General features: G+C 48.4%; 1 protein-coding gene across 1 annotated transcript in view; it reads left to right on the top strand.

Moving 5' to 3' along the window:
* FOXO3 (forkhead box O3) overlaps nt 1-4,931 on the top strand; it is an 89,713-nt gene extending 84,782 nt beyond the window's left edge. The window contains exon 3 of the mRNA XM_084262477.1: nt 3,547-4,931. The gene's annotated coding sequence lies outside the window, so the exon portion shown is untranslated. The remainder of the gene's footprint in view (nt 1-3,546) is intronic.
* Nucleotides 4,932-23,795: the final 18,864 nt, after the last annotated feature.

Genomic DNA, 23,795 nt, shown 5'->3' with positions numbered 1-23,795 from the left:
AGGCTTGGGGAAGAGTGGCTGAAAAGCTCCCCAGCAGTAAATCACCTGGGGATGTTGGTCAAGAACTGGCTGAATATGAGCCAGCAGTGTGCCCAGGTGGCCAGGAAGGCCAATGGCATCTTGGCATGTATCAGAAACAGCGTGGTCAGCAGGTCCAGGGAAGCAATTATGCCCCTGTACTCAGCATTGATGAGGCCGCACCTCCAATAAATACTGTGTTCAGTTTTGGGCCCCTTGCTATGAGAAAGACACTGAGGTGCTGGAGGACAACCTCAGAGAAGGGCAACAAAGCCAGTAAAGTGTCTCAAGAACAAGTCCTGTGAGGAGCAGCTGAGGGAACTGGGGTTGTTTATCCTGGAGAAAAGAAGGCTGAGGGGAGACCACATAGCTCTCTACAGCTACCTGACAGGTGGCTGTACCCAGGTGGGGGTTGGTCTCCTCTCCAGATAACAAGCAGTAGGACAAGAGGAAACAGCCTCAGGTTGTGCCAGGGGCGGTTTAGATTGGATATTAGGGGAAATTTCTTCACTGAATGGCAGTTTCTTCACTAAAACTTTGGGAGAAATCTTAAGATTCTTCTTTCCTTTACACTTCCTGATGATTGAAAATGGGCTTCAGGTTTGGCAGAGGAGCTTTTCAAGGGAGAACTGAATTTTCCAGGGAGCAGCTTAAGAATTACAGGCAGAGGACGCTTTTCACCAGTGCCTTGTTTGGAAGTTCCCCCCAGCCTTAGAAGCAAGAAGCCGTGTCACACCTAAGAGAGGGCTCTACAGCTTCAATCCAGCAAGTTAGCAAAGGCTGCTGTAACCCACCAGCTCTGCAGGGCTTCACTTTTCTGGTATCCCTACTTGACCTCTGTTCCACATATTGTTTTCATCACTCCCTGTGCTCATACTTCTGCTGCTCTTATCCCCTAAAACAGGACCCAGTAATACAGTCCAGGAAAAAGGATAGACTAAGGATAGGAGTACTTTACCCGGAGAGCTTACCAGAGGAGAACCCCTGGCTGCCTCTGCAAGTTCAGGGTGACATGCCAGAAGATGAGCTTTTCCCACAGCTGCCAGGAGTGGGAGAAAACCTTGTGGTGGGCTGTGATGGAGCTGGAGGTATTTGGGAACAGAGAAGGAAGGGACCACTGTGGGATTGTGGCTGGGGACCACTGATAAATGGAGATGCGACTGGGGTGCTCGGGCCTACCTGCCTGATAGGGTTTTCACTGTTAGGGAGCAGCAGGCTGCTAACTCAGGGTTAATGGAGGACTTTTTGTGGCCAGACAGGTGAGAGCGTGGGGCTCTGTTATGGACTTCAATGGAGTAACTCAAAGGCATGTGGGTTAAAGCTTTGATCTGCTTCTTTTCAAAGTCAGTGTAAGCAGAGCTGTGAAACCAGAGTGTGCTCTGGTTCTGCTTTGAGCAGATTTCACCTTCAGCTGCGTGTCTGTCTCCTAACCACTGGCACTGGCTGAAGGATGGCTGTCCTCAGGAAAAAGTACCAGGCAGTGCTGCTTCCACAAATGGTGCTCACCGTCATCTGTCCTCCAGTTCTTTCCTCTTTTCACTTTGTTTCATAGTACAGGATTGTACATACGTTTTTAATCTAAATGTTAAACACTACTCCAGTCCTTCATCAGGAGTTTCTGGACTCGTTTGCTTTTAATTAATAGTTCCATTTGAATTCAGCAAGACTTCTCACATGTACCGAAGTTGCTTGGTGTAACTGGCTGCTGCCTGACAGCGAGCCAGCGTGCCAGGCTGCGGCTGCAGGACCTGAGCCTTGCCTTCAGATCAGTTTGTGCTGTGGGAAGTCACCGTTCTCCAGCCCCCCGGTGCTGAGGCTTTAGAGAGAGGTTGAGAAAAGAACAAGTGCTCGTTCCAGCAGCATGCAAGCCACTAGCCAGGTTTTACTGGGGGTTACCAGGGCTGTCTGGGTATCTTCTGCTGACCTTGTTATGGCCATCAGGACACACTTACCAAACGGAATCGTTGCCAGGCAGTCACATTAATGAATGGCCAGTGTTAATTTGCTCTTTGAAACCGAAGAAATCAATATGTTGATCCTGTAGGAAATCCCTTTATTCACCGAAGTGGCTACCCCAAACCCCTCCACATAATTAAGGCTAAAGCCAAATTTTGTTTGGGTGAACCACACAATCTGTCCACTCCCTAAGCTGTGCTGAATGAAGTTCTTCCCTAATGGCGCAGGGAGCAGCTGTCGTGCTGTTGCTCTAATAACCATGAGACAAAATGATTAAATTTCCATCAATCATTCAGCATTATCAGAAGAGGTCATTTTAATAAAATGCTATCATAGGATCAGTGCCTGGCACCTTAGAAGAGAGAGAGGGGCAGTAATGGAGAGTCATCTTGTGACAGCCTTTGGGTGATCCCAGGAGAAGCTGATCCAGACTAATCCAGCAGTCCCCCTCAGGCTGCTGTTTTTCTTGAGGGTACCCAATACCAGCTCTTTTTGAGACTAAAGACATTCCTGTAACCAACTCAAATGGCTTTTTGGTTTCTTCAAGTGTTGCCTTGTTCTTGTACTGTATATATAAAAAACCACAACCAGTCATTCATCTCAGAGAAAATCCTCAGCAGGTGGGGGGGCTAAGCCTGGGTTTTGGAAGCCATTTCAGAGCCAGAAGTTGCATGCCCAGCAATGCAGATGGATGGCTACCAGGTGGGCTTTCTGATGCTGTGAAAGGATTTAATAGGAATGTTTAAATGTTCATACTTGCAAAACCCTGGTTGATACCTGCCTATATCTTTAAGCTACTGAACCACTTGAAAAAAACTGGGCCCTTGCTCGCTCCCCCCCCGCCCCGGGTTCAAATGTTCATCTGTTCTCCATGTTTTACCTATTTACTGTGTCCCCCAGTAGTCATGTCCACGGTGCACCCAAGGTGTCTTTCCAGTCTCCCTCTGCAGAGAAGTTTCATAGCTACGGAGTAGGCTGGACCCTAACCCGGTTTGTAAAGCCGGGTGGATCCTGTCTGTCGATGGGGTGTCACACGAACAGGAAAATGGACAACTGAAGCGTGTGGCTCCTCGCTGCTGCTCTTGAGCAGCTCTGTCAGCTCTCCTTCAAGGGTGGGGGTCTGTTTCAAATGCTGATGGAAGATTGGTCCAGCCTTTTGGTGATGATGAGAAAGGGTGATTGTGGAAGATGGAGAGAAGCTGGAGGATCCTTCTGTGCTTCACCTAGAAATGCGCTTAACAAATAGTCGATGCACTGTAAATCTAACCTGGCCATTGTTCTTCTCTGGAGAGAGGGGTTTTTTGGTTCCTGCTTGGGAGCACGCAAGCCAGCAAAGAAGCACACTCAAACCTTGGCAAGGGAGAAGTGTTTTCAGGCAGGGTCGTGGTGCAACTTACTCCTTGCTGTAAGTTTGAAGCTTCTGGGTGCAAACAAGTTAAAATGACTTCTCAGTGTAAGCTGTTGTTGGGTTCTGAGGTTTGCTTGATTATCTTTTTTGTTGTTGTCTTGGGGTTTTTTTCCCTATATGCAGCAGTCTCACTGTCTTGTCTTTTTTTTCTTCTTCCTCTCCAGGCCCTCAAACTGACACGAGATGTAGAGAGAGAACCCTTTGCCAAATATGCTGTCAGCAAGTGGACAGTGATACTGTTTACAGCTTACGACCTTTGTGAACCCTGCATTATTTTCCTAACGAAGCAGACTGTTAATAGGCCCCTTACCTGAGTGAAGATCCTTTTCTTTTTTTCAATTTTTTCTTTTTTTTTTTTTTCAATTTTCTTTTTTTGGGGGGAGGGGAACTGAATTCTAAAGTATGCAAAATCTTCCTTTTCTGGGATGGCCAAGCACCTGCTGTGGAGACAATGTTAAGCACCATCCTGTTGAGAACACACTGTGTAGCCTTTACAGTAGTTACTTGTCGATGAGTATGTGGTGTTTCAATATATTAATGGTTTATGGGATGTTTTAAGTTGGCTTTTCTTTTTGGAGGTTTTTCCCCTTCTGCCCACCTTCCTCCCCCACAGCCTCCAGTTTGATTTCCTTAGAATTATTTCTTTTTTTTGACCATTTTTTACTTTCTCTCCCTGGGGAATCCAAAATACGGCGCATGTGCAAGGAAACGATGGTAACCCCACGCTGCTCAGGCGTCAGGGTTGTCTGAATACACGGCGTTCGTTGTACCGGTCAACCAGCTGAATTCCAGAGAGAGGTGATGTGTGTGGTCTCGTTTGTTTGTTGGGTTGGGTTGTTTCTTTCTTCCTTTCTTAGTTCTTTCCTTAAATTTAGTGGTACACCCTTGTTCTCCGTAAGCGTCAAACCAGGGTTGATGGCAGAACGAAAGAAGCCGGTGAGTTTGCCTCTTGGCTCGTGAGGACGGACGGACTGACAGCGGGTACTGTTGAGCACCGAGGCGGGGAGCCTCTGCGCTGCCCAGCGACGGAGCAGGCTCCCCTCCAGCCCCTCCTGCTGCAGCGAACTGCTGAGGAGTTACAAGCTGAGCTGCCAGACAAGTCGAACACAACCACCTGTGAAGATGAGTTTTTAAAAAGCAAGAAATGAAGGGGAACACTCTGCTTTGCAGAAGAGCTGAGTGTAGAGGTTGGGCACCAGCAGGTGACTTGCGGTGGCAGCGCCGGGAGTTGAGGCACAGGTCGTTGCAGAGTGTGTTACTGCATCAGCAATCCTTTTCTTTCCCTGTTGTTTTGGACATACCCATGATGATTTATTTCCCCCCTCATTATGTATAACCCGTTGTGGCAGAAGAAGCAGGAGAGGGAACGGCAAGGTGACAGCATCACACAGACGGCTTTTCACCTGAGCATAGATTGTAATGGGATAAATGACACTGAACGACAAGGCAGTTTTATATATTTTGCTTCTAAGATTTTCTTTTGTAAAATGAATAATAATTATTATTAATAATAATAAAAGGTATGGTGCTGTATAGATCCTCTCTATAATCTGGAAAGTTTGATTACTTTTTATTAATATCTTGGGGGGGGAGGGAGGGATGCAAAAAGGAAGAGGGGAAAACACCAGTGGTACGTAGGAACTTGGTATGAGGAGGTTCTGAATAGGACAGTGTATACATACTTCTCCAAAGCGATATATGAAGTTGTTTGGGTTTTTTTTTTCTTTGCATAAAAAGCATTATGCATATAAATATATAAATATATTTTATTATGTACAGAAATGGATCATTATGCATGGATGTTAGGAAAAAACAAACTAGCATTTTAACCCAAGGTCTCAGTGCATGAGTTCCCACCGACCCGTGTCCCATGCAATGTGGAGTGACTCCCTCTCGCCACTGCCACCACACATGTGCAGTCATGAACACACACACACACACACACACACACACACACACACACACACACACACACACACACACACACACACACACGTTCATGGGCCCTTCCTCGCCCCTTGTTTTCCAGGCCCCTGAGGTGATATTGGTGAAACCACAGCTCCTAGTGTGATGGAAGTTTTGTTTTTGTCTCGTAGCCCCCCAGGCTGTTCTCTCGTACAGATGCACCTCTTGGTTTCTCCCCGCAGTTATGACTGTAGACTCTGTGCAGTTGTGGATTATCGTAGCCCTGTAGCGTATTGACTTTTCCAAGCAGCCAAGGGTTTATCATTTGCCTTTAAAGAACACACTTCTCTTTTCATTTTACACGGAGGTGGTCAATTTGTCAGCGTGGGGACTGTTTTATTGACTTTGTTGGAGTTGTTAGCTGATGCTCACTGCCCATCTCTGTCAGCAGCCAGCTACCCAGAATGCTGGTGTGGCACAGTGGTCACCTGGGCTAGGGGTCTCTTTGCCTACCAAATCCAGTTGCAGGCACCTTTTAGCACAACTGACCGACAGCTTCATCATCAGCCTGCTCTGAGAGTGCAGCATTAGCTCTCTGCTTCCTGGTGCACCCCAAAACACAAGCGTACGCTGAAGGACTTCCCTCCGACCCTCCTTTGCCTGAGGCTTCACCACGGCTGCTGCCCTGTGGCTGGGTTTGTCCCCCCGCCCCACAGTTTTGGCCACCTGCAGAGCTCACTTGGTGGCTCCCTGTGCTGGGCTGCAAGACCACCGACCAGGTCACTGCCAGCACCAGTAAGACCTGACCTGATGCTATGGTGGAACTGACCAAAATCCATCTTTTGTTCATTTGTTTGTTTAATTTCTTTCTTGACCTGGATGCAGTTCTTGTCAAAGGCAAGGGAAGCCCCATTAGCTTAAACCAAGCAAGAGAGCTTCTGCTCTTCCTCAACAGCCTGCCCTGTGGAGAGTGACAGGGCTAGCTACCGTGGGCAGAAGTGAGGAGAGCACTGTGGTCTGCTCTGTTCAGGAAGTGGAGGAGACCCAACAGGTTCAGAGGCAGCCCCGCCAGTGGCAGAGAAGTTTCTGTGCTTTCTGTTTTTTATTTAAAATGAAGGTTTTAGCATCCGACAGGCTCAGCCTTCCTCCCAGCAATGCCAAGGAAAGTGTTTCCGTTGGCATGTCTGGGACACACGAGGCCCCTGCTTTGGAGAACATCCCAGCACTCACCAAAGAGGGGTGGACCTGGCCAAACTCTTCAGGTTTGGTTCAGTTTGGTTTCTGTTGCTCTTTTTTTTTGCAGCCAAAATTTTCAAACAGAAGTGCCTGGTGTCAGGCACCGAATGTGGGGGGCAGCAGCGTGGTCACGGGGGACGAGCTGCTCTGCTCTCGTCACTTCTTGAAGGAAGGAGGGGTCCCAGGCCCTCCCAGGCCCAGGGGAAGGTCACCACCCTCTACACCTGCTGAGGTGCCCAGCAAACGCCCTCCTCTCCAGAGGTGCTGAATAAGTCTTGCTGAATTCAAAGGGTCGCTTATTTAGGTGTCAAAACATGGACTTGAATGGCTAATTTTGGGAACCTACCTTCTGAAAACTTCAGCCTTTGAGTCTTCTATGCCTGGAAGTTTTCCTTCTGAAACTGTGCAAAAGAGGTAATAAAGGTCCAGAACAATTACCTAGGTGTTGTTTAAACACTTGGTCTAGAAGAGTGACATTCATGCAGTTCCTAGTCACAGGTTTGGGGCTTGATTTAATAATTTTGTTTAAAAAAAATTCCTCTTGAGAATCATTGGATAGTTGATCACTGCTGTGCCACCGCTTCAAAAAGTTACCTTTTAGGTCATGTATTTCTCTAAAATTATGTCATTGCTTGGCAATCAATGTCCTGTAATTGTTCCTAGTACACGATATACATTAGGAATTGCCAACAGATGCGAAGGGGGACCAGATACATTTCGTTACTATGGGTTGGAAAAAATGGATTGTACATTTGGCTTCACATGTTTAACTTTTTTTTTTAAAAAAGTTGCATGATTGGAAAAAATATGTATACAGTATCTGTAAAACTGTTTTATCTGTTTTCGTTTCAAGCCATGTAAATTGGAAGAATATTAAATCCACAGCCTTATCGCGCATGGCCGTCTTTACATACTGAAGAGCTGAACAGTTTATACTTTTCATTTGGGCTATCTTGTACTTTCATTTGAAAGCAGACACTCTCATGTTGCAGTCTTACTGAGGATTTTATATTTAAAACAAAAAAAAAAGAAAAAAATAAGAAAAAGAAAAAAGATGCTGCCCTGGAGGAATATACTACCTTACTACACAGAGGTTGGAAGGAAGTTTGTTTTGGAGCAAAACCTGCCCCTTTCCAAACGAAGTAGAGACGCAGTGCTTACTCCACTTGGTGTTAGTAGATATTGCCTTGTGTATTCCATTTTAAATTGTAATCTAGTTTGTAAAAGAGATGGTGACGCATGTAAATAAAGCATAATGGATCTCTACATTGCATATTGGCCTTCGCTCTGTTTCATTGTATCGTGGACAGACATCTAAATGCAGGAGGTGGATAAGGAGGGACTTTCCAAGCAGTGGGTGAAACCAGCTGGTGGGGGTTTGGGGCTGGGGAGGAGGGTCTGATACTCTCTCTGTTGGAGTCTGTAAACACACATTTATGTGTGCCTCTGCCCTTCAGCCCTCCAGCCAAGTCAAAGTAGTTTTGCTGGTCAAATACTACCCGCAATAGGATCACTTACTACCACTAAAAATCACAAAGATTGACTTGATTTGGGGGAGGTGGTTGCCCCCTGGAATGGAAGCTGCACTCTCCAGCTGCAGCCCAGCTTCCCCATCCTGGGAGACAATCAGCCCAACTGCAGCTGGGTCAGGAGAAGAGTTGCACCCCCCCTCCCCACCATGAGGTTGGCTGGGTTTCAAACTGCCTTTGAAAAACGCCTGGAGTACTTGAAACAGCCCATTTTGGGATTTGGGATAAGAAAACCAGCACCTTGACTCAGCAGAAAGTCACACCAAGCATGGCTCTGGCCCAGGCATAGGAGAACGAGCCGAGAAACATGAGACACGTCCACAAAAAAACTCCCTCTCCCACCCTGACGGGAAGCCACAGATGCACATGGGGTTACTTGGAGTTGTTTTCCAAGGGCAAACAGTATTTTCACCAAAAAAAGGAGCCTCTGTGCGCAGCAGCGAGGGGTTTCCCAGGGCTCTGGGGAGGCAGCCGCCACGTCGCCCGTGCAGAGCCCGCGGGAGTGCTGCAGTGAAGTACTGCAGTCTGGAGAGCGGCGTGGAGATGTCCCTGGTTGTACACAGTGAGTGCTACTCAGGCTTCATCCTGACCAGAGATAGCCTGATGTGTGACGCTCCAGTGTCAGGCCGTGGGCAGGGGGTAGTGTGCATTTAACCTTCCCGGGGTGAGAGCGCTCTCGTCCTGCAGCTTCTCACAAATTGAGCTGTTCCACTTGATTTTTTTCCAGAGGCTCCTCCAAGAGTGCTCTGGCAGGGAACGACCCACCTTCTCTGACTCGTGGACATCACCCCACCAGTGTTTAGGACAAAACAAGAGCTTGTGGACCGGTGAGGTGCCAGGTGGAAGGGTTTGACCTGAACTGAGGTAGGGACAGCAGCAACAGCAACGAACCGATCAAATCCTGTGCGAGCTTTGTGCTGAACGTACGTGGTTGTGTTGCGCAACGCCATAGCCGTGACCTTCAGTTCACCCAGCCTTGGAACCGATCATTCTTATCTTTCAGAGCACTTTCAAAATAAGTCCAAACATTTTAAACTTTTCCAAGTTGTCCCAGAAGACAGAAAGCTTTTCGAGCTGCTGCCGAGACTGGTGAGGCAACCAAGAGCTATTTTGGGAGCTCCCCACCACATACGCTGAGTTGCAAGTTCAACCAGACCAGGGGAAAACAGTGTTTCACAGCTCTTGTTTAGCTACTGCTGCCAAGGAAGTTAGGGGTGCTTTCAAGAAGATTGAGATAAGCAAATCTGGGAGGCTACCTCTTTTTCTGATGGAGTCATCGTGACTGGTGTCTCCCTGTTCAAAAGGAGAACTTCTTGGATGAAGTGGAGCCCAAGCCAGATGGAGTAGATACTGCTTTCACTGGCACACAGATTTCTCCTGCTGCCAGCGACTTCTGCAGTGTCTCATCACTTCTCTGTTTGCCCGACCCAGCCCACAGAGCTTTTTTTTCCCCACTGGCTCTGCCCGTGGAATGTTTTTAAATGAAAATACTTTTATAATGTAAACACAAAACATAGAAAATTCCATTAGAACAAAACAAAAAACAACCCACCACTTTTTTCCTACTGCTGCTTCAATCTTTAGAAAACTTGGTCTTTTTCTGTCAAAGTCCAGTTTGGAATTTTTTTTTCATTTTTCACTTGGATTAACTTTCCATAGTAATGACACCAGTAGTTTTGCAAGTGCCACAACATTAACTTCCTAGAACAAAGTGTCTCCTGCTTTAATTGGTGATGCTTTGATGACATATTTAATATAGGCTTAATCTAGAAAACGAGATTAAAACGTCTCAATTCAGCAGGAACAATTGGTCTAAATGAGAGTAACTGTTGCAGCATTGCTTTCATGTTACATTATGCCATGAGGTTTTAAAGATACCTATATCTTATGGGTGACGTGGCGAAATTGGGGGGGGGGGGGGGGGGTGTAGTAAAAATATATGACATTTCATAAAAATATTTCCAACTTCCAAGACAAATCTGATCCTTATCAGGATGTACTACTACCTCCCTGCTAACCCCCTGCCCCCCCCGCCCCAGGCTTCACTCTTCTTTAGGTGATACCTTAAAACTTTGGGTTTTGCTGAAATTCAAAGCATGAGGCAATTCCACGTGCTGCTGCCTTTCCCCAGGGACTCCTGTCATGGCGGTGCCAACTGGCTGTGCATGCAGCCGGGTTTTGCGTGCCCTTACGGGCACTGAGGGTGCTGCCAGCACCCACCAACACATGTCATGGTGTGGATGTAAAGCCCTGTGAGACCCCGCGGCTGGTGCAGTGAGGTGCCAAGGCAGGAGGATGGGGAGGATGTCAGTGGGAACGAAGCACGGCAGATGCCAGCACCCTGCTTCTGGTTCTGTGAACCACGGGCCCAGTGTCTGAGCAGCCTCTTGTGTCTCGTTTGTTACTTCAGTAGAATCATAGAATCATAGAATGGTCTGGGTTGGAAGGGACCCCCAAGGATCACAGAGCTCCAACCCCCCTGCCACAGGCAGGGTCACCAACCTCCAGGCCTGAAGCTACACAAGGCTGCCCAGGGCCCCATCCAACCTGGCCTTGAACACCTCCAGGGACGGGGCATCCACCACCTCTCTGGGCAGCCTGTTCCAGCCCCTCACCACTCTCTCTGTAAAAAACTTCCCCCTAATATCTAATCTAAACCTTCCCTCTTTTACCTTTAGTCCATTCCCCCTTGTCCTGCCATTATCTGCTCTTTTAAAAAGTTGAATCCCCTCCTGCCTATAAGCTCCCTTCAGGTACTGGGAGGCTGCAATGAGGTCCCCCCGCAGCCTTCTCTTCTCCAGGCTGAACAAGCCCAGCTCCCTCAGCCTCTCTTTGTAGGGCAGGTGCTCCAGCCCTCTAATCATCCCTGTGGCTCCTCTGAACCCTCTCCAACAGTTCCACATCCTTCTTGTATTGGGGGCCCCAGATCTGGACACAGTAGAAAATTCATACTTCACCGGCACTTTATTTTAAATCTCTGTAGGCCCTTCTTACTTAAGGCCACTCTGGGCAGCTCCTGGGTGAATGTCCTGGAGAAAAGTCAGCCCTCAGGAAGCAATTAATAAAATCATAGAATCATAGAATGGTCTGGGTTGGAAGGGACCCCAAGGATCATAGAGCTCCAACCCCCCTGCCACATACAGGGCCACCAACCTCCAGGCCTGGATCTACACAAGGCTGCCCAGGGCCCCATCCAACCTGGCCTTGAACACCTCCAGGCCCAGGGCATCCACCACCTCTCTGGGCAGCCTGTTCCAGCACCTCACCACTCTCTCTGTAAAGGACTTCCCCCTAATATCTAATCTTAAGAAAAGCCACAACATTAACCTTTTACTCATTAAAGGAGACCCATTGTCATTCACACTTCTCTTGAGAGCCAAACTTCAATCCCAAACTGCGTCAGCAACCTTGGTGGGCATCTGCGAAGCAGAATTTATGGTGAGGGTCTCTCCTTTTACCTAAGTTTTTGCTATGTGCTGTCACTCAGCCTAGCAGGCTCCTATGGAAAAGCCATAATTTAAGTCAAAAACTCCCCTGTGCCCGAGCAGTTGTAAAATTACAGTGGCTTCCAGAGCCAGGAGATATCAAAGTCTCTTCCTGGGGAAAGCAGCTACCTTCGGGTGTCTGCTCTGAAGTTTCTGGCTCTAGGACTGCAGCTGGAAGAAGAAGGTAGCACAGGGGAAGGTCAGGTGTGGATGTACAGGGTGCCTTCATGTTGTGTTAGCTCTGCCATCCGGATAAGTTTGGCTACTGTGCTGTCACCAAATGGCCAGTGCAAACCAGCTTGCCACTGGGTAAGAGCAGGTATGTGGGAAGTTACCCTGGAGTAGCTGATACGGATAAATACAAAGCCTTGCTTCCCTTTCTCCATCTCATCTAACTAGCACTTGGGGGGACCCCATTTCACTCTGTTTTTCACTAAAGGACATCAAGGTGACAAGTCTTTAGACATCTTTAGACATCTTTAGAAAGTGTCCTGAATTGCTGGGTCCTGGGGGACTTGGCTGAGACTCTGTTACTTCATTTCCAGCTTCTTAAAGCTCCTGCCTGAGTATCTTTCACTTTCCCACAATCTCTTCAACCCTACCTCACCAAAGCTTTGTTCCCTTCCTGAGAAAGGGCCTTAGGGATGATGACATGATATTGCTGTTAGCAGGAGCCTCTCTTGGTTTGGCTTTCCCTCACAAATGTGGGGGGGTGGGCAGCACTTAAACCACTCCTTTGTGCCCTTCAATCATTCTTCCATCCACATCTGAAGTTACCATGAGCCTTTCTTTGAAAATAAGTCTTTTCTTTCTTTTTCAATTCTCTTTTTTTACATTCTTTGTTTTTCTAAGGCCGGGTATTAAACTGTTTGTGGGGTCATGATGTTTTTATGCAAGCAAAAAGCCTGCATAACAGAGTTACCTGGCAAGAACTCATCACCAGTGCAAACAACTCCATCCTCTGTTCCAGCTACACTGGCAAGAAGTGTTCTTTGGGGGTTTTTTTCCTGCTTCAAGCTACATCTGAGTCTGAAGACAGAGTCACTGGTTTGCCCGTGTCAGCTGCCCTTGCCCAAGCCAGTGTGAGCTGCTGGCTGCACGAAAAGGTTTGTGAAGCTCAGGAGATACAAAGGGTTTGCAGACTTCTTCCCAGGTATGGCTGCGCCAAGGGGACACGAGCACACGGCTTCAGGACAAGCTGCTACAGGTGAAGGAATGGGGACAGGAGGAATGCCTTGCTCTTGTTAAAGGTGTCTCTGTTCCTGCTCTGCTGAGTCTTTCTGTGAGAATGAACTTCTGCAGAGCCAGTGGTGGTGCCTGCCCTCCGGAGTGCCACAGCTTGTGACCTCTAACACTTCCCTGGGCCATAATCTGCAAAATAAAATTGACAGACTCTGATTCTCTCTGTTTTGGTGAGACAAGAGCCCCGCTAACTTCTCCTCTTGAAGGTTAACAGAATTTGAACGTTGTATGCTGATCGCCTCATCCGTAAGCTAACAAAAGGCTTATCTGTGTCTCTTGCACTGTAATTGACAGTCCTCTGTAGACGCATGTTCAGCACTTCAAGATTAACTTAAAGGTCAGATGTATCGTACGGGCAGATTGGATGAGCTCATGGTTGAGGAAAGACCATCTAAAGGTGACTTGTCTAACATACCTTTACACAGACAGCCCACACACACTTCTGCTTGGTCTAAGCCTTGTTGCAGACATCACCCCTGTGACAGGAGCCCCTGAACGAAGCTGTACTAGAAATATTACAGGTGGGTTGAATTTAGCACCTGGAACGTAAGATACAATAAGGATCTGAACAAAGGAGACATATTCAGAGATGGATAGAACAGAATTTCATTCTTCTGACCCCTCTTACCTGAAATCTTAGTTACACCAAGCTGCTGAAGCACCTTGTTTGCGTTTAAGCAGTTGACTCCCAAATTTAGTGCATCCAAGATTGGGGCTGTGGCGCTACCAGACCAAGTGTAGGGAGCTCTACCTCTCCCTGCACACATCCTGTGTTCAGCACAGGCACTGCAACAACCGGTAACAGTACCCAAAACAAACACTGGGGACCCTTGTACCCTGCACGTGGGGTAGTCATGGGCAAGCAATGGCCTGTAACCCCCCAGACCTTGGGCACATGCTAAGCCTTGCTGGGAGCACAGCTCCCCGTGCAAGTACCACACACACTTAGTTTCATCACACATAAGTATTGTATGAAACTTGTAATGTGATAAAGATGTAGTCATGGCTGAAAGTGTGAACTGAGCCGGGGAGGTGGAGAGCTTTCCCCAGTTAAAATCAGTATGTTCAGCAGCGTGCCCTCTGCACAATCTGGTAGGGCAACACAGGATGCAGACTCCTCTGTTGGGAAATGGAGACCAGCTAAATGTCTCTTTTCCTTGGGGATGTCTCTGCTGTATCCCATGGTCTTTTTGGCTAAGTGATTGTTTTCAACCTCTCCCCGCTTGTCCGGGCAGAACCAGGTGGCCATAGAAGATGAATTTTGGGGTAGAAACTGGTTCTGAACCAGACATTTTAATGACAATCAGCTCTTGCATGTGCAATTCTAAAAGCAGGACATGGATGTTGTCTCCCCTTCCACCTGTCCCATCCTTCTGTGAGCCTAATCTTGTGCCACATTTGTTCCCCCAGTCCCCACACCACCTGCCCCCTGATCCTCCCCTCGAGCCTTGGCTGGATGCCCATGGCCATGGGGCCCTGGAAATCCAAAAGTTGGCAGCAGCCTCTGACTGCTGGCGTGTCAGCCAGCCTAGCAGCTGGAGGACACGTGCCTCACCCTCTCAACAAGTCCCCCATGCAGAAGGAGGTGCCACCGTGAGGCAATGTGAGGGACAATCAACCAGAAGAAATTCAGGTAGAGAATCACTGTGCCAAGGAAGGAGAGATCAGCTGCATGCACACCAAGTGGGGTGCAAGCGGCAGCACAAGAAAGAGGGTGCTGCTGGCAGAAATGAGCTAGAAAACACCTGAGCTCCTGCTGGACTGTTGTGTCACTGGGGTAGGCCTGGCTGCTGGAGCCAGCCCGAAAAGGAGCAAGAAAAATGAGCAGAGTCAGCAGGAATGGGGACCTGTGGGAAAAGGCTGATTTTGTGAATACAGGTTGAGAGGGGACACAAATTGACATTAACATAGAAGACTACTGAAAAACCCCTTCCTGCCCACTAAGGAGAGGGCAGAGCTGTGTTTCATCTGCAGCAAATGCAGATGAATGTTCTCTCTGCTACGAGGGTAATTGATATGTTTCCTAGAGGTGTGGATTTTTCCTCATTAAGGGTGTTTTTGAGAGCAAAATGTTTGCCTGGATTTTCCTTGACCCCGCCACAGGGCAGGAGGCCAACCTCCTGATGTCCCTTCTAACCTCATGCCCCTAGGACTTGCCTTGAAGAGAGAAAAGAGCTTTCAAAACAACAAAACAAAACCCAAAATGCACAAATCCTTCTGCCCTTTCCTGCCTCAGCCATGAGTCTCTCTGTACAGTAGCGAATCGTTACCTTACCCGCCCCCTTAAGCCCGAGTGTAGCAGGTATTGAGTAATGTCCCAGTGTGCTGACGCAGGAGTCAGGGTGTGCCCTGGGCCCCAAGAGGTATTGATGTAGTGCAACTGCCTGCTAAAAGTCTGGTGTTTGGTTTCCTTCTGCTCTCTATTATCTCCCTTTGACCCCAGACAAGCTGCATGTTGTTAGGATTTGTTCTCCAGGCACATCTAGCTGCAAAACAAAGTTGCCCTCTCCTGTTCCTGGTGAGACTTGAAGCTTTGAAAAGGCACCTTGCCCCATAGGTTTCCTTTTCCTGGTGAAAGCCAGCTCAGAAAGTGCTCCTCTTCAGGTACCACGTGCTCCAGCATCTGCTGACCCCTTCTCATGTCTGGATGCCTGGAAACCTGAAGGATCAAAGGTATAAGCAGAGGTGAAAGGGCAAATATTCCTGCAGCAGGTCAGGTTTGTTTCAGAGGTGACCAGCTTCCCCCCTTGAGGACATGTGTTTGCCCTCCTAGAAGGGAGGATGGACTGGCCCAGGAATAGATGCAAACGGCAAAGCCTCACCAACCACAAGCAGCAGAGTTTGCTTGGACAAGGACATGGGAGGGATGTCAGGGAATCGCAGCTTTGAGCCAGCTCTTGCTTCTTAGAAAACTCAGGCCCTGAAGAAAGATGCGGCCCAAAGCTGCTTGGGGTGTCCCCATTGCCTGGCCACCAAGGCTGGTGGCTGGGAAGGCATCCCTCTGGGTCGGGAGGACTCAGACAGCCTGTCCTGGCACCGTGGGCGAAGCTCAGGCACCCAAATCAGTATGTGATGGGCTTTGCCAGAGGACAGTGATGATGCTCATGGCGGGATCAGCCTCCTTTCTCTCCTCACCCTGCTGTGAGGCCAGCAGTCCCCTCCCTCCCCCACCAGGGTCCTGGCATAGTTAGCCAGTAACTTGTGCTGGACTTGGGCTCCCAGACAGAGAAAACAAACCACTGTGTGTTTGCTGTTTACATTAGATGTTTATTTTACAGTTCATTTCACAATCCGTTTCTCTTCTCCCTGTGCTGCGAGTTGATTTACGGTGCTGCAGATCCTATCTGTCTGCCCTGCCCAGGGCACAGGCTGGGACAGAAACCTGCCAGGGGTCTCTCCTTGCCACCATCGCTGTTTTTGAGCTGCCCCTCACCTGTGAGCTGAACTAGAGAGGGTTCTTCCAAACCGTGCTAAATTAGTCTCTTGCTCCCTTGTGCGTGAGGGGTGGGCAGCTCAAGGTCTCTGAGGAAAACTAGAGCAAACAAGCATGGTGCAAAGAGCTGACTTCTCCCCTGACTGGACCAGCCAGTGGTGAGGCCTCCTGGCACGCTGTGGGACCACAGACCCTGCACCCTGTCTGCTGTGTCCCCCTCGATGAGAAGGCACCGTACCTGGCCACGGGGCTGTGGGAATGATCTGTGACCACAGGAAACAGCTGTTCACTTCCCACCCTGTGCCATAAGGCACTGCCAGGTTCTGCTGGGATTAACTGGGATTACCTTGCTCCATGGTACATTTAGATTTCGATTTTTATGCCGCTGTGTCTCAGCAGCGTTTGGGGAGGTGGTTTAGCCTCACCAGCTTAATCAAGGCCTTTCCTCCACAGCTGAAGATGCAAAAAAGATCCATCTAATTCTACTGAGGAAATAAGACATCTGATCTGAAGGTCTGGTGGGACATCCCTGAGTAAAATTTGGCCTTCTTTGCAGGCTGCGTGCGTTGGAGAAGGATTCGGTGCTTCCTTGTACAGAGCTGGGTGCTCCCCATGAATAGCTGGACCCAAGCTAACAGCAGAAGGAAGTATATTTAAAAAAATAGAGGTGTGGCAATGACACTATCGCCCTTTGTGTGCATTGTGCAATCCATGACGTGAGTGGGTCCTGAAGAGCCTGCTCCCCAGCCATGGTTAAATCACTCCTTGAAAACAAATCCTAGTAAGTTGGCTGGCTAGAGGGGTTTGTTCCTTTGCCCTAGGAAGAACTATATTCACCACGAGCAGATGTGGATGCTCCTGTGCCAGACACAGTGGCTTGGATAAATCAAGCCCAAAATTTTGAAAGAAAACCATTTCTCCAGTTCTCTTTACCATTGGTGCATTTGTTTCACAGTTTCACTGAGACTCTATGCTCACCTAAACTAGTATCTAAATAAGTGCCTCCCCAAAAACTCATTTAGCAATTTACACCTTTCAAACTGCAGTTCTGCCAAATGTGTGTGAGGAGTTAACATTAAGAAATTGCTTTTACTTTCAACTCGATCCAAACCAGGGTCTAGAAGAAGGGAATGGGCTTGGCAATCTGTGTTTTTCAGCTCTGCCTCACTGGTCCAAATGTAGCCCATTCTTGCACTGGCAAAGTTCTTAAAGGCAGTATGAAAATACCTGTTTTTCCCTCCTTCCCTACAAAAATTGCATGTACTTTAGCTATGGAATGATTCTTTCTTACCTGTAATAATACTGCAAGCCTTGGAGAACGATGTCAGAAATAACAGAGAAATGGAATGGCCAGGGAAGAACTGCTCTGCTTTTGCACACACAGGGATGAAATATGTAAAGGTAAGATCTGGTACCTTTCACTATTTTACATGTCAGTAACACCTCCAAACAGTGCATTAAAGAATACAGTGTGGCTATAAAAACTGACTCTAGGTTAGCCAAAATCATATCTGATAAGCCCCAGTAAAACCTAAACCATTCGCATCAATCCCATGAAGCAGCTAAAGGAGGGTTTGGGGGTTTCTTTCCCTCCTATTGAAACTGCACATTGCAGGGAAGGCAGTGAGGCTAACACTGCTTGGCAGCCTGGCTTGAAGACATTCCTAAAAGCTGGTAAGAAAGTCCAAGGTAGGACTGGAAAGCTGAAGGGTGGCAGCACGAGAGAGGGTGGGGATGGTTTCTGCAGGATGATCAGGAGGTGTGTTTCATAAGAGAGAAACCTTCTCCCCAGATAACTTTTCCTAGCTAGCAACTATGCCTTGCAGTTTCTGTCTTGCAACAGACATCGTAAGCGGAGATTTTGTCTCCCTACACGACCTGTCCGCCCTGCAAGAGGGCTGTGCAATCTCAGGGGAGCCAACTGCCCCTGGGGACACCTGCAGACACCTCCCTGCCCATCTCTTGTCCTCCACAGGCCATGACTGATGGGGCTGCAGAAGGGCAGTGGCTGCTGAGGGTGGGTGAGAGACTGGGTAGGTGGAGGAATGGCAGTGGGACGTAACCTGGAGTCCCATGGGCGTGGACCAGTGGTGGGGCCTCTCAAGGCTTGCTTCTCAGCTCAGATGGGCACCTTGGCGTGGAGGAGACGGCACTGCAGCATCACCGTGGAGAGCCCAGCATTGCAGAGGTGCCAAAGATGCCCTGGATTTGGAGAGGTGACACGGGTGCCCCAAAACCCACCCGTAACCTCTTGTGCCAGGTGTAAAGTCTGCCCGAGAGGCGTTTGCAGAACACAGGCTTCCTCCTCACCAGCCTGCTTTCACGTGGAGCAAAAGCAGAGGGGTCATCACCCTCACCTCCTGCCAGCCTCACCAGCCCTACCAAACTCAAAATCCCACGGGAAAAGATCTCACTGGTGGTGTGCAATATCCTCCCTTGGCCTGGGTTTTTCTTTGCCAGCCCTGTTTCTCAGTCTGTTGGCTAAGATATGGTACTTCAGGGACGCCCTGGTCCCATCTTCCTCTCTTCCTCTTGAGGGAGCAAGGGCACAGGCAAACAGTTTTAAAAACACCTGTTTACATGATTTTCTGATTCCTCAGGAATCTTAAATGCAGTGCAGCACCCATGGCCTGGAAATGACCCGAGGACAGCAGTTTGTAAAGGGATTGTCAATATGCACAGTGAGGACTGAAAAATGGTAAACCTAACTCTACTGAACAGAACAAAGGTATTGCTGCTGGGGTCTGGCTTTCTCTTGTTTAGAAGTCAAATTCAGTGCCCAGTGAGGGTGTCTGACTCCCAGACATAAGGCGTGAGCCTCACCATAGGAAGGGTACCAGTGTGATGGCGACAGGGTGGCAGCCACATCCCAGGGAAGGACAGCTTTGTTATAGATCTATAGCTCAGGGGTCTGCCATGGGGTGAGCTGTGAGAGCTCTGGACTATGGGCATGCCAACCAAAGCTAACCACTGGCATAAAAAGAGCTCCTGCTCTTTATTCTGCATCCAGAAATGGCCTACGATATTGGGAAGGGATGGATCAGAGATCTACAGAGTGCTACTTTTTTCCTTGTTGATTGCAGGGGACTGCATTAATAGGGCTGCTGAATGTTGATAAGAGCTGCTCTAGTGAGAGAAGCCAACTGATATGATAAGGCATGTATTTTTGTGTCCCTTTTCAAGCCATTTAATAGCATTGGGTGGGGGTGGGGCAAACAGGAGCAAAAGATGAGTTAAAAGAGGTCTTTTATGTTAAAGGAACCTACTTGAACTGACTTTCCTGAGTTTAAATGAGAAAGTGGGTTAAATTAGTTCTGGTAGAGCACTAACTGCATGAATTATGTTCACAGGCAGGAAAAGTGCAAATTTCTATCACAATTCTGCCCATGCAGCCTTTTGGGTTTGGGGTGGGTTTTTATGACCCCCTCATAGGACAGTACTCAAGGCCTTTCCCAAATAATAGCATCAGCTGTAGGAAACAGCATGAGGATTGTGTGTTACTGCTAACCCAGTGACAGGGGTGCTAAACTTGCTTTACTGCAGGTGATTTGATTAACCTTTTATTGAGTCCACAAAAGACTATTGAACCGACTGGGACACCTTTTCTGTGTTTCAAAGACCTGAGGTGGGTGGGGTTTTTTTATCCATCCAGTCCCTTCCCTCTCTCTCAGCATGCAGAAAGCCTGCAGTTACAGGCAGCTTTCAAGGCTCTCACTGAGGGCCAGGACTTGTTGGGATGCAGAAGGGAGGAGCTGAACTGCACTTGGACCAGAAAGAAACCCATTTCAAACGGTGCCACTCAAACCCCTGGGGCTGGGACCTCACCTCATTTCTGGATGTGAACACTCTGAGGCCATGATTTGGCCTCGGAGCAGGTGTAGCCCATCATTCAGGTTGCAATTGGCTGCTCTTCTGCTGTGGGGAACAAATACCCAATGAACCTATGCAGCACCCTGTCCTCTGCTGGCATCCCTGATCCTTCTGGTAGTGCCTCCCCTTGCAAACCAGGAAAGGGGAACCTCACAGGAACTGGGTGGTCACAGAGATCCTCATATCCTGCCATGCTTGACCAAAACCAGCCAATGCTTTCAAGAGCTCCTGTACAGGGACCATCTGATCTCAGACAACTTGTTTCTGTGGAAAACCAGTCTTGAACAAATCCTGAGCTGGCCTGAGTGCCTTTGCAGAAGAGTTCTTCTCTTGCCTCCGGTTCCCTTTAGCCCTGCAGAGAGGGTCTGGGTCTTTCCATGGCCTTCGTCAGTTCCCCCACCCAAAAGCCTTACCTGAGGCACATATTTATGCTTGCAGGCTGGTGTTTTTCATCACAGAGATATGGTAGCCTTAGCATGTGGCAACAGCTAGGTCGAGAGCATGAACAGGGCATCACTGGAGGAAAGGGGAAAGGCATTGTGTATGAGCTCTGATCTCCTTGGTGAACCTCAGGGCCTGCCATTAAGGGATGGTGATTTGTTCCTAAAATTTTACTGTGGTGAAGCAGCTCCCTTCTGTAGGTCTCTCCACCCTGCTCTGATGTACCTGGATCTACATTTAAACTTAGGTGTCCTGGTGGGTGCTTCACAGTATCAGACTTGTCTCTGCAGGCAACTCTGCCCCCTCAGCCTCCAATTTAGATAGGAAGCCAGTTTTTACAACACTCCAGTATGTTTGTGGAGGGAGGGGGATTTTTTCCTCCTTGCAGAGGTGATTCTGGGCCTCTCTGCAGCATGAGGGCCGGCAGCTTTTTGTCTTGGCTCACAGGATCATTAACGTTGTTAATGGTCATAAAATTATTGTGCCCTTTCCTAATATCAGTTGACTTTGAACCTGGGAGCCAGCGCTACCCTTTCCACTTTAGCATTTCACAAAGCCTTTGAATGTTGGCAGCGAGAGCTGGGTATGAACTAATCTGGGCGGCAAGTTGCAGCTGCGGCGTTGCTTCACTTCAGTTTTTCCACGTGTTGACTTCAGGAGCAGAGTCTCTATGTGACTCCACCGTATGTAAATGTGAGAGTTCATTTTTTTTCCCCCTGCCCTTGTTGTGACTGAGCTTGAAAAATTAGTTCCTCTGAAAGCCAGTCTCTTTTAGGTTATGCTAACGTGAACTTTTCTTTCCAGACAAGCGGAGCACTGGGCTGAGATTAAACTTTGTGATTCAGTCCTTCAGCTTGCAGCCACTTCTCTGTCTTGGCGTGAAGCTGAAGTGACACCAGGTAGAGACCTTTTCCTTCAAAGAAAAAGGAAAAAGTTCTTCCAAGAAGGCCTGAAATACCCATAGCCTGAAAGCTTCTTCGGGAACGCAATTTATGGCCCATGTTTGGGGGCAGGGAACACCAGGTAGGTCTATCCCATGTATTTTTGTCTGTGTGACATGCATGTTTCTTTCAGTGATCCTTCACCCAGAATTATATTTTAATATTACAACTGAAGACATGTATTTAATTGTTGTGGTGCCTGTAAGAAGCTACAGGCTCCTCTGAAGGCCTTGGAAACCATGAAGTGTTTCACAATGTATGAAGAGGTAATTTGCATGGAGAATCAATACACTAATTATTGTGTCAACACTTACTTTTTTTGGCGTGTTCCTTACCTTCTCTTCCCAGGGTTTACAGCCACGTACAGTGCCCGTTCCTCTGCGAGACACAAGATGTGCCTTGGCTCTGCGACAGTCACAGGACTTGTTGAAAGAGACACAAACTGAAGATGAAGACGGGCACAGTTTGTACTGCCTTACCCAGTCTAGTTTCGCTCTGTCAGGGAACATCAATTAAATCAGATGAAGAAATTAGGGAGCTTTTATCTAGCCGGTAAGTTAAATAAATCTTGATTAAAATAAAACGATTGTTAAACAGGCGAGTCACAATAACTACCATACCGACCCGTATGGTTTATATAACGTCAAGTGGTGTTGGAATACAAGTGTCAAATATGGGCCCAAAGATGTTCTCCTTCTTCATTTTATTTATTTCAGAGATGGTTGTGCTCTGAGTCAGGGACCAGGAATAGCCCTGCCAGGCGCTGCGCTACCTCAGAACAAAACGATGAACTTTGCCTCTTGGCTTCTTCTGCAGCCTGATGGCTCTTTGGGACACCAGGGCGATGGGCACGGGACGAGCACGAGAAACAGGCGGGCTGCAGAAACAGGCTTGTAACGTCGTGGAAACAGTCTAAGCACAGGAGGCACGCGCTGTGTGTGACTGCCGAAGAGTTGGCCGCGGAGTTTCTGCCGTGTAATGCTCTGTGACAGGGCTGGGCGCCGTCCAGAAGGAGACCAACTGAAGTGGTCCTGGGAGTTGGGGGAAAGCACCCAGAAAACACTGGCTGTCTCTGCTAGACCTGTTAGCTCTTAGTTGCTCCGTGGTAACTAATAACTAAGCTGCACAGGAGGAATTAAAGTCTATAATTATCTGAAGCAGGGGATGCAGGGGGAATCAGCCAGGGGGAATCAGCCAGCCCCTTTTCAGTGCTCTGTGGGGACAGGACAAGGGGCAATGGCTGCAAGTTGGAGCACAGGAAGTTCCGCACCAACATGTGGAAGAACTTTCACAGTGAGGGTGACAGAGCCCTGGGACAGGCTGCCCAGGGAGGTGGTGGAGTCTCCTTCACTGGAGATATTCAAGACCCGTCTGGACACCTGTCTGAGTGATCTGTCCTAGGAAGCTGCTTTGGCAGGGGGGTTGGACCCGATGATCTCTCGAGGTCCCTTCCAACCCCTACGATTCTGTGATTCTGTGAATTATAATGCAAACTCAGATTATGCTTCCTGTCGTTTTAAAGTGTTTACTTTAGGGACTACATATACTTGTGGGGCCTGGGGAAGGCCGGTGAAGTGGAAAGGTGCTGTGGGATGGAAGAAGCGGTTGCATGACCAGAATGTGTCCCTTAACCTCAGCGTCCCTGGATACGCGAAAGCACAGTGCAGGCAAAAAGGATGGGTACATGCCTGAGCGCTCCTTGCTTTCCAGGTGTTCACAGCAGAAATGAGCATGGCAGGACCTCCTGTGGTTGCCCCAGTGTCCACTCCAAATTTTCTGGGAGGTTGCTTTGCACCCTATTCTTTCCCCTCTGGGAAAAAGGCTGCTGGATTATTGCTTTCCCAGCCAGCTGCTAACCCCGTAGCACACAACCAAGTCTGACACCCCACTGGGCCCAAAGATGCTTACCCAATCCTGTTACTCATCCCTAAGGCAACAAAATGGCTTTTAACCCCATCCTGTGTATGACTTCCCTGGGACCCAGGTATCTGCTGCGGATGCCCATGATGGGGGTCAGGGGCTGCCAGTGGGGTGGGCCATGCTGGGTCAGGGATGCACCCTCTCCAGGTTTGCTCCTCACCTCCAGCACTCCTCAGCAAAGATAAAAAAGCAAAAGCTAGGAAGGGTTTCTGATCTACTTCTATTCACAATTTTCAGATAGAATTTTCGTAAATCTCTGTGATCAAGAGCTAGGAAAAAACATTTGTAAACGATGCTACTCCCCATCCCTGGCAACTGTCACAGCCTTTTTTTTTTCTTTTCACAAGTAGCTCTAGTTTTACTTTACCAAGACTGCCAAGGACCTTCAGAGCCTGATGACAAGCCTTCCCA

The sequence above is a fragment of the Gallinula chloropus genome (genome assembly GCF_964237585.1).
Source record: "Gallinula chloropus genome assembly, chromosome: 3".
NCBI classification, from domain to species: domain Eukaryota; kingdom Metazoa; phylum Chordata; class Aves; order Gruiformes; family Rallidae; genus Gallinula; species Gallinula chloropus.
Note: the sequence above shows the minus strand (reverse complement) of the source record. Positions and strands in the feature narration are given on the sequence as shown.